The sequence below is a fragment of the Coccinella septempunctata genome, chromosome 8 (assembly GCF_907165205.1).
Source record: "Coccinella septempunctata chromosome 8, icCocSept1.1, whole genome shotgun sequence".
In the NCBI taxonomy this organism is placed as follows: Eukaryota; Metazoa; Arthropoda; class Insecta; order Coleoptera; family Coccinellidae; genus Coccinella; species Coccinella septempunctata.
In genome coordinates this window covers 11,816,709-11,827,175 of record NC_058196.1, presented here as the reverse complement: position 1 = coordinate 11,827,175, position 10,467 = coordinate 11,816,709, and the positions used below count along the sequence as shown (strand labels likewise).

Genomic DNA, 10,467 nt, shown 5'->3' with positions numbered 1-10,467 from the left:
CCCAATTTTAGCAAAAATTTCATAGATGCAGCAAACTTTGCAATTGGAGCTATTTTATCGCAAGGAACCAATGGTTCTGATAGACCAATATGCTATGCATCAAGAACCCTTCATCAATCTGAAGAATGCTACAGCACCATCGAAAAAGAACTTTTAGCAGTAGTTTGGGCAGTGAAGTACTTTAGGCCATACCTATATGGAAGGAAATTTACAATATGTACTGATCATCGACCCTTAATTTGGTTAGACAAAGTCAAGAAACCAAATTCAAAATTACAAAGATGGAAAATTCGACTAGAAGAGTATAACTACCAACTTGCATACAAAAAAGGATCCATAAACAAGAATGCTGACGCATTATCAAGAATAAAATTGAATATTACAGACACTGAATCTCTAATAAATAATGTAGACGAAGACGAAATCGAAAGGTTATTGGAAGACCTCAGTCGAGATGTCAGAATCAGATTTGGATGAAATCCTGAAAAACCTAGATACCGTGGAAAAGGGACATGAACAACATTCAGAAAGTAATGAGGACACAATGCACTCTACAAATACGCACACGGTAAACTCATCACCGATAAAAATATCAAACGACATAATTGACTCGAAACCAAACCAATATTGTATTCAGGAAGTGTATAATAACCGTGAGAAAAGAATCCATGGGAAACATAAAAAAATTTTACATGCAAATCAGCACTTCGAACAACGAAGGCGAGATCATTAAATTGTTACAGTCTGTGTTTGGCTTTCATGCTGAGCACATGTGCTTCTAAATTACGTTCTCATTGATACGAATCGTAACTGATAGTGAATAAATCGACAGCTGTTCGAGATAAGCGAAGAAAATCAACGATAATTCCCCGGTGAAGGCTGCAGACTTTGAGGATTTCTGCCTTTATGAAATGTTTCAGATCGGCGGCTCCACTTCCTACGGGACTTCGGAGGGAGAAGAAGAAGATCTGAAAGAGGTTGCTTCCAAGAGGAAACGATGGAGGAAGAATGTTGAAACTGCGACTGCGAAGAAGAAAAATGATAACAAATCTCCAGATGTCATTTTCAAACAACCACAATTAATTAAAGGAAAGAAATCAAATGAACCTGAACGCATGGAAATAGATAGGACGAATAATGCACCATCAACATCTGCTACAGGAACAACTCAAAAAACAACCAACACCCAACAACAAATGAATAATAATCCAACAAAAAACATAAACAAATACTTTTCACCAAAAATGAATGAAATTAAATTCACAGAATACACCAATTTATTTTACATCATTCCTGAAAGCAATGAAATAGATAGAATTCAAATGGCGATTATTTGGAACTCCAAATTCCCGAATACAGAAGATATTATTCTGAAAACTAAATTAGGATTTCTTTTGAAGTCGAATACTGATAAAATACAATTGGAAAAAGCCCCAAACGAACTGAAATCAGAAAAAAGAATTACAAGCTACAAAGAAACTGAAAACCAAAAACAAAGAAGCGAGAGAAAAGAACCCCAACAAACCTATTCAGTAGCTATTGCATCAGTTGAAAAGAATATCAAGGACGACGAAATAAGTCAATGATTAACTTCATTAGGAATAAAACATCGGTACTGTAAAAGAATTGTATCAAGAATACACTGTAACGAGAGGGTAGTTTTCGAACCTACCCCCTCATTTTAGAATCATTATTTTAGTTTTCATTTTTAAATAATTTTATTTTGAATTAATTTTCCGAGAAACCTTTTCGAATTTCCAATTCAGGATTCCGACATCGTTCGGAATGGTAAACATACCGTACCGTTTTTATTCCGTTTTTATTCCCTAAAAACGATGTCGCACCGTATAAAACATCCTGAATTGGAAGATAACCGAGTTTTTTTGTTCGCTAGCACAGATAAGTCGAAATTAAGACGTTTTCATCGACGCAAAATTACCCAATTTCGACTGTCGGGCACATCTGATTTCCGCACCCCCCCTGTGGGTATAAAATCAGATGTTCCCCCGCAGGCCACTTCACTTACGATTTATTTTCTGTCTGTTCGCTTACGATTGACTAATTATTCGCCGAAGTAGTACGCTTGCCGTTAATTACCGTCCGCCGTTGCCTCCAAGTATTAGAAAAGTATTTTTGAGTTCAGAATTTTTTTTTCTCTTTAAGTTCATTCATCCGGGATAGAATTTTTCTTTAGTTTTTTTTTTTCTTATAATTATTGTTCACCGTATTGGGTGATTGCCCGAAGTGCAAGTGGCCAAACAGAAACTTAGGTAAGACGACACGACGTTATTTTCTTTTATATTGGAACTTCAGCCTCTCTTCATCCCTTCCTACCCCGGTTTCAGCTCCACTCCTACTGTTAAAGCACCCCACTGGCGTGGATACTCAGGGGGCGCGGAGACACTTTGGAGTGGCGGAAAACCTTCCTCTATCCCTTCCTACCCCGGGTTAAGTTCCACCCCTATTGCTAAAGCACCCCGCTGGCGTGGATACTCAGGGGGTGCGGAGGCACTCTGGAGTGGCTAACCCTCTTTCCTTCCCCGTTGTTTCGACGCTCACTTCAGTTGCTATCGAAGAACCCCGCTGGCGTGGATACTCAGGGGGCGAAGAGCGCAACTAGGGGTGAGCTGTTGTGAATCTGTGCCGTCGTTCATCCCCGCACCTGGCTGAAGACCCGATATCTGTCCGTCAAGTGTACGTCTCAGGTTCTGGCTGGCGAACAAATCCGTTAACCCCCGTATAACGATTGAGATCGGATCCCGTGCTATTCCGTCCGTCTTGTCCGTCTTTCGAATCACTGTAAAATTTAGTAGTAGTGCTATTTGTGTTCCCCTGTTACGAAAATAAAAGTTGTATACGTTGATTCTGCCTATAATTGTGCGTCGCTAACACCCTAGACACCAGGGAGCCCTGTCTCCGGCTAGCAGCCGCCAGGGTAGGTTTGCTATTCTCCCTTAAAGAATAGCTGGCGCTCGAGTCCGCCGAGGAAAACCCCATTTACAAAAATGGCGCCCGAGCAGGGACCGTTCAGAATCTACCAGGAAACAACTGAGGTGAGAGACATTAACCGGACAGTGAGTGAATTCCCGAAACAGTGAGTAAAACCTCAGAACAGTTAGTAACTATTCCTTGAACGGAAAACTGTGAAAAATAAACTTGAACTGTGTTTTATTCCCTGCCACCCAATATTGAACTGTTATACTGTGAATTGAATTGGACTATATTTTGGAAATTTTCCTACTGTTGAACCCCGTTGAAAATAATTTGTTGAAAACTGAACTGTTATTACGCCGTTATATCAGTGAAAATTATTTCCGATTTCTAATTGCATATTTCTGATTTATTGAATTGAACTGTTTTAATTTCACATTTAAGGTGAGTGAATTCCCGGACTTTGAAAAATTGAAAATTTATTGTCGCAATTGGTAAAATTTAATAGGTGTGATTTACCTATCGGTTCAATAGGGAATCACCTATTACCTATTGATAACCTATCTACCTGTTTGCTATTTCTTTTGACCTGTACTGTTGAAACTTACCGATTATTTCTGATTTTTCTGAAAACTGAAAGTCAATTATTGTGATTTATTTTCTGGCTATTGAACTTGAAAGACTGTTTGGAGTTTAACCTGTGCGTTTTGGTGCTATTCGAATTTCAGGAAATTTTGTCGGACTATACGAGGTGACTTGCGATTGTGTGCGGCATTTCTCGAATATTTTCGGACTTTAGTGGGACTGATTGAAATTTTTTTTTCGAGTAACGTTGGACTTTAAAAATTTTTGAAATTTTTTTTTTTTTGATACACCGGGACTTAGACTTAACTTTTGTTCGGGTTGCACTGATACCCACTTCGAACTTAAGTGAATACGATTAACTTACCGGGTTGGACTTAGAACTTAAACGGAGTGTGAAAGACATACCGAGTGTGAAATATTGGTGCGTTCTAAATCGGACTTAGTTGAAATAATATGTCGAACATGGATGTGAACCGGTTACTCAGTGATGAACTTACATTCGAATTACAACTGAGGGGACAATCGATACCCGGTACTGTGATGACTAAACGGAGTCTGCTACGACAAGTGCTTCAGTCTAATGAACCTGTACTACCCCCAACATCATTGAATCCCGCCTCCGAGATTGAGATCTGTCAAAATAAACTAACCGATTTGGTGGAATCCCTTCAGAACTTCAATCATAGTAATGCGGCTAACGAATTTTCGCGAATTTACACCAGATTAATACACATTCAAGGCAGGCTGAACTTTATTGTCACCACAGACACAACACAGTTACAATTGATTGAGCAAATGAAGGCGACTACAGATAAGGCGTTGGAGACACTGGAGGAGCTACGTAGGAAGAGTAATGCTGAACAGCCGCAGACATCCAACCGAGATCACAGGTCTCTTTTGGATGAGGAGGTGCCCAATTCACCTGGGATGTCACCGATCCAACCGGAGAGGTTATCAAAAGTTGAGACATCACTTATCGACTTAGGAGATGGTGTCGATCCTCCTGCTGTAGTTAATGTCTCACGTACCGGTACACCTGTAAGAAATCCAACATTAGAACGGGTCATGAATGAGACAAGGCAGACATGTAGAGCATTACTACAACAATTACCAGCGATACCTCTCACACAGTCACAGGACTGTGGGACAACAACACCTGAGGGTCCGACACAAAGTAGATGGGTTAATTCCACACGAAGGGTATCTTTTCCACACTTACCTGCACCGTGGATGAGTTCTGACCGGCCAATTATCACAACACCTGCCAGGTCGGAACCGGAGTCTCGATCAACAGTACCAATTGTTCCGGTACACAAATGGAACATCTCCTTTGATGGCACTGGTAGTGTAACCGGATTTCTTGAAGAGGTGGAGAGGCTGGCTGAATCTCGTAAAGTGTCCCTGGAACAAGTTTTCGAATCAGTGTATGAGTTACTACGCAAGGATGCGAGGGATTGGTTCATTCCCCGGAGAGGTACTCTCGAGGACTGGGAGGATTTTAGCAACCAACTGAAAGAAGCATTTCTGCCAGTTAACTACGAGGAGAATCTGTTGGAGGAAATAAAAAGGCGAACACAAGGCCCGGAAGAAAAGTTGCTTCTATATGTTACCCGGATGCAGAACTTATTCCAGAAACTCACCTATGCAAAACCATCCGAGGTGGAACAGATCCTGCTTATCCGACAGAGGTTGATCCCGCCCTTACAGCAAGCCTTGGCCTTCCAGGAGACCAAGACTTATGATGAACTTCTCCGTAAGGGAAAAGTTTTTGAACTGGTCCAGTGGCAGATGAGCCAGTACACCCGGCCGCCCTCCAGACCAGGTTTTGTGGAGGAACCTCACCTGACGTACAGTCCCCGTCAACTGAGCCGATATGAAGCCAGCTTTCCTATGGATACCGGAGAACAGGTTCGCCAAACAGCTGATCACAGGGAATCAGTCCCGCCGACACAAGCCAACCAGACACGACTTTCTCCGCCGGGGGAAAGCCGTCCGAAGCCACCCAGGTCCAGAGAGTCAATAGCCCAGCGACAGGAATCACACCGTACGACTTCTGGAGACAGGTCCGAAGGTCGATCCAGACCTGCAACACCGCCACCCCGCCGTCCAGCCGAAAATAGCCCCGCTGACCGGACCGAGCCACCATCAGGGAGGAGAGTGTCCTTCCAGACACAGTGTTTCCGATGTGGTGGATATGGCCACATGCGTCGAGAGTGTCGCAGGCCACCGAAGATCTTCTGTTCCCGATGCCAGAGAGAAAACGTTCTCTCACGAGACTGTCCGTGTTCGGGAAACTGAAGGGGAGATTGGAGGCGGAGTCGACCACATCTCCCGGAATCTTGACTCCACTGGCACCGACCACCTGTAATGATAACCGTCCGTTAGTAGAGGTCAGAATAGCCGGCAAACACTTCCGAGCACTGATAGATACCGGAGCGACCAGGAGTTTCTGCAGTCAGGCCGTATCCGATCAGTGTGAAAGTAAAGGAATCACAGGACAAACAATGCACAACAGTTTCGCCGTAATAGCGAACGGACAAACCACCGTCACACCGAAACTGTACACCACCACCGTGCAAATTTCCGATTACACACTGCCTGATTTGAAATTCTTACTGGTACCAAACTTACCGGTTGACATTATTCTGGGGATGGATGTTCTGTCGACTTTCAAGTTTTCCGTAAATCTCAGTACCGCCGAGTGCTTTCTGGAAGGCCGTCTGATCTCGAAACCGATGACTCCTGTCGAAACCACCGCAGAAGTTCACACCGCCGAAGAACACCTGTTGGAGTTGACGGAGTCTCAGAAACAGGAGCTGGAGGAATTTCTGAAAGAAGAATTAAAGAAGTTTGAAGACCTATATGGTACAACCGACCTGATTGAACATAAGATCAAACTGAAACCGGGCACCGAACCGATCAAACAACGATACCGACCGCTAAACCCGAAAATGCAGGAGATCTTCAATCAGGAAGTAGACCGTATGCTGGCTGAGGGAGTGATTGAACCCTCCAAGTCACCGTGGAGTTCACCGGTAGTGTTGGTCAGGAAGAAAGACGGAAAATACCGTTTTTGCATCGACTTCCGTGCCGTCAACCAAGTGTCTGTAAAAGATGCATACCCGTTGCCGTACATTTCTGGGATTCTGGATAAACTGCGTAAGGCCAAGTACATTTCCACACTGGATCTGAAACAAGGATACTGGCAGATACCGTTAGCAAAGGAAAGCCGTCCGATTACTGCCTTCACAGTTCCAGGAAGGGGATTGTTCCAGTTCACCGTCATGCCGTTTGGTCTTCACGCTAGTCCAGCCACATTCCAGAGATTCTTAGACACCGTTATTGGCCCAGAAATGGAACCGGAGGCGTTCGCTTACCTGGACAACATAGTTGTCCTGGGGGAAACTTTCGAGGAGCACCTGGAGAACCTAAGAGAAGTATTCCGGCGGTTGAGAGAAGCCAATCTTCGTCTCAATCCCGAAAAGTGTGACTTTGTGCGAAAATCCCTAAAATACCTAGGACATGTCGTTACCTCCGAAGGAATCCGTACCGACTCGGATAAAGTTTCCTCTATCGTAGCATTCCCAGCGCCGAAAACCATCCGTGAATTGCGCCGTTTTCTGGGAGTTGCTAGCTGGTACCGCCGTTTTATAGAGAACTTTTCCGATGTCGTTGCACCGTTGACTCACCTGTTAAGGAAGAAACCACGTTGGAAGTGGGGTGAGGAACAACAAAAAGCGTTCGACCTCCTAAAACAAAAACTGACCGAATCACCTATACTGGCCTGTCCGGATTTCAATCAACCGTTCGTCCTGCAAACAGACGCCAGTGACGTAGGCCTTGGAGGAACCCTGACCCAAGTTCTGGATGGAGAGGAAAGGGTGATCGCCTATGTCAGCCGTACCTTGAACACCGCCGAAAGAAATTACTCCGTGTCCGAAAAGGAATGTCTCGCCATTGTTTTCTCGATAGAGAAACTGCGACCATACCTGGAAGGATTTCATTTCACCGTAATTTCCGACCACATGAGTCTAAAATGGCTGAATTCCATCAAGTCACCGTCCGAAAGAATTGCTCGATGGGCCTTTTTCCTTCAGCAATTCGACTTTGAAGTCCAATACCGGAAAGGTGCCCTGAACAAAGTCGCCGACAGTCTGTCCCGAAACCCGTTACCGTCTGTAGATTCCGTATGCCTGGCCGACGTCGAAGTTCGCTGCAGTTGGTACAACAAAAAGCTCCAAGAAGTACAAAGAGACCCAGAAGATTTCCCTGACTTCGCCGTTGAGGATGGGAAACTGTATCGTCACTTCTGGGACTCTTCCGACTTTACTGAAGTTGGATCCGGACAACCATGGAAGCTCTGTGTACCCATCGAACAACGACTGGAGGTCCTGAAAGAAAATCACGATTCGGAATTAGCTGGTCACCTGGGAATCTCCAAAACCATCTCTCGGCTAGCCCGGAATTATTACTGGCCAGGGATGTTCAGAGATGTCGCAAAATACGTAAGAAACTGCCCATCCTGTCAAAGGTACAAAGTACCACAACAGAAGACGCCTGGAAAAATGCAACCACATAGAATGACTGATGCACCGTTCCAAGAGGTCTGTACAGATGTGGTTGGGCCACTTCCCCGTTCCAAGAAGGGAAATTCTTACGTAGTGGTGATGCAGGACCGTTTCACGAAATGGGTTGAATGCCGTCCGTTGCGGAAAGCCACCGCTAAAACCGTTTATTCAGCCCTATATGAACAGGTTATACTCCGATATGGCTGTCCGAAACTGGTGATATCTGACAACGGGGTACAGTATGACAGTAAACTGTTCAAAAACAGTCTCCGAGAGCTAAACATTGCTCACCGTTTCACCCCCCCCGTATACACCACAGTGCAACGCCGTAGAACGAGCCAATCGTACGTTGAAAACTATGATAGGTCAGTTTTGTGAAGCCGACCACCGTACATGGGATGAGAAATTAGGTGAACTAACTTTCGCCCTGAATACCGCAAAACAAGAATCTACAGGATTCACACCGGCATTCCTGAACTATGGAAGGGAACTAACAGTTCCAAAGGCAATCTACTCGTCAAACACCCAAGACGAAGACACCGAGGAGACAAACAGAAGCCCAGAAGAAAGTAGAGTAAATCTTACTCACCGTACAGAACAAATCCGTCATCTTCAGGAGGCCTATGAGTTTGTCAATACCAGGTTGTACCGTGCATTTGAGCAGCAAGCTCACCATTACAACCTCCGTCGAAGAGAAGTTCGTTTTTATGTCGGTGATAGAGTTCTGCGCCGTGCTAATCCGTTGTCATCCGCCGTTGATAGCTTTGCAGCCAAACTGGCTCCCAAGTTCTCTGGTCCGTATACCGTTGTGAAAGTAATTTCACCCGTTGTTTATGACCTGAAAGATGACAGTGGTAAGAAAATCACCAATATTCATGTGAAGGATTTAAAACCGTTCCATCCGTCTGATCATTAGTAAGTACACTGTATAGCAACCGAAATAAAAACCAACCGTACCGTTATATTATAGCATGCACCGATAATAAATGGGATACATCCGTTCTGTCCGTCTCTATTTCACTCCTCTATTACCGTTAAAAATATTCATCACCGAAAATAGGTTAGTAATGGGGTACTACCGTTGCTTTCACTGAATAAGTGCCCAGGTGAGTGAAATAGAGCCTTATACTTGTATCTCCTTATTCAATAACAAAATGTACATACCTATATTTCCGCGATTCCACCATAACCGATAGATCTGACCTGGTCTGCCAGTGTTGGAAGATTCTGTTCCGTACAGTTTTTGTTTGTTCTGTGCAGCTTTTTTGCCACCAAACAGGACCGTCTGACTGTCATCCGGTGGGTAAGTGGTATCCCACACACCTACAACAGAAAATTCCGTTAATTCAATGGAAAAACAGTAACCAGTAACAGTTGTGGGTCCGATAATAACAAGTGAGATACACCCGTCCTGTTTGTCTCTATTTCACCCCTGTGTCACTGTTAAATACAATAACCGAATAGAAAATAGCAATAGAAGGCTGACACCGCTTACACCGATATTACCAACTGGCCTGAACGGTAAGTGAAATGGAACAGTATATTTGTATCTCCTTATTAAAATTACCGACCATACTTACCGTTTCTTCCGAAATTCCACCGTACACCCTGTTATCCCTCTGCTCCAGGGTATCAGTATACTAAATGCTTTTCTCTCCTTTTTGTGCAACCTACAACTGCTGCTGACTCCAACACCATCGGAGAATTGCACCACCGTCACAGGGGGGAGCCAACGACGCTGTCCAGTATTCCAAACTACCCTGGTTGGACGATATTGGTAACTGTTAACCCCCATGACATGTGCCCGGAGCCGGCTTTGCGAAGTCCACCCTAAAATGGTTCAGAAATAACACAACGAATGACAAATCGAAATGGTACTCACTTTGAAGATTCCGTCCTGCACTGTTTCCACTATTTTCCGGCATTTCTTTCACCGATGGAAATGGAAATCGAAATTTGGAACCACCCGGCGAAATTTGACAATTGGACTTCGGAGGTTAGCTGATAGAACACAGAACTTCGACAGATTCATCGAAAAGCGCCGTCATCGCGGACCATAGAGTGGGAGCATTGGCCGAGTAGTTTAGGGGAACTTGTTTAGTGTAAATCCGATCTCAATCGTCTTGCCGTGAATAGTCCAACCGTTAACCGGACTTAGTAGATTTAATCCCCTATTTCATCGTGGATTCAATTTTTCAACCGGAGCCGGGGAGATGTAACGAGAGGGTAGTTTTCGAACCTACCCCCTCATTTTAGAATCATTATTTTAGTTTTCATTTTTAAATAATTTTATTTTGAATTAATTTTCCGAGAAACCTTTTCGAATTTCCAATTCAGGATTCCGACATCGTTCGGAATGGTAAACATACCGTACCGTTTTTAT

The 10,467-nt window shown here is 44.0% G+C and overlaps 1 long non-coding RNA gene across 1 annotated transcript; it reads right to left on the bottom strand.

The window, feature by feature from the left end:
* Positions 1–8,889: 8,889 nt before the first annotated feature.
* On the bottom strand, positions 8,890–9,713 carry LOC123318452. The gene is made up of 3 exons (XR_006538293.1): positions 9,665–9,713; positions 9,249–9,407; positions 8,890–8,922 (listed from the first exon to the last, which is right to left on the bottom strand). It is a non-coding gene; the product is annotated as an uncharacterized LOC123318452 (long non-coding RNA).
* Positions 9,714–10,467: the final 754 nt, after the last annotated feature.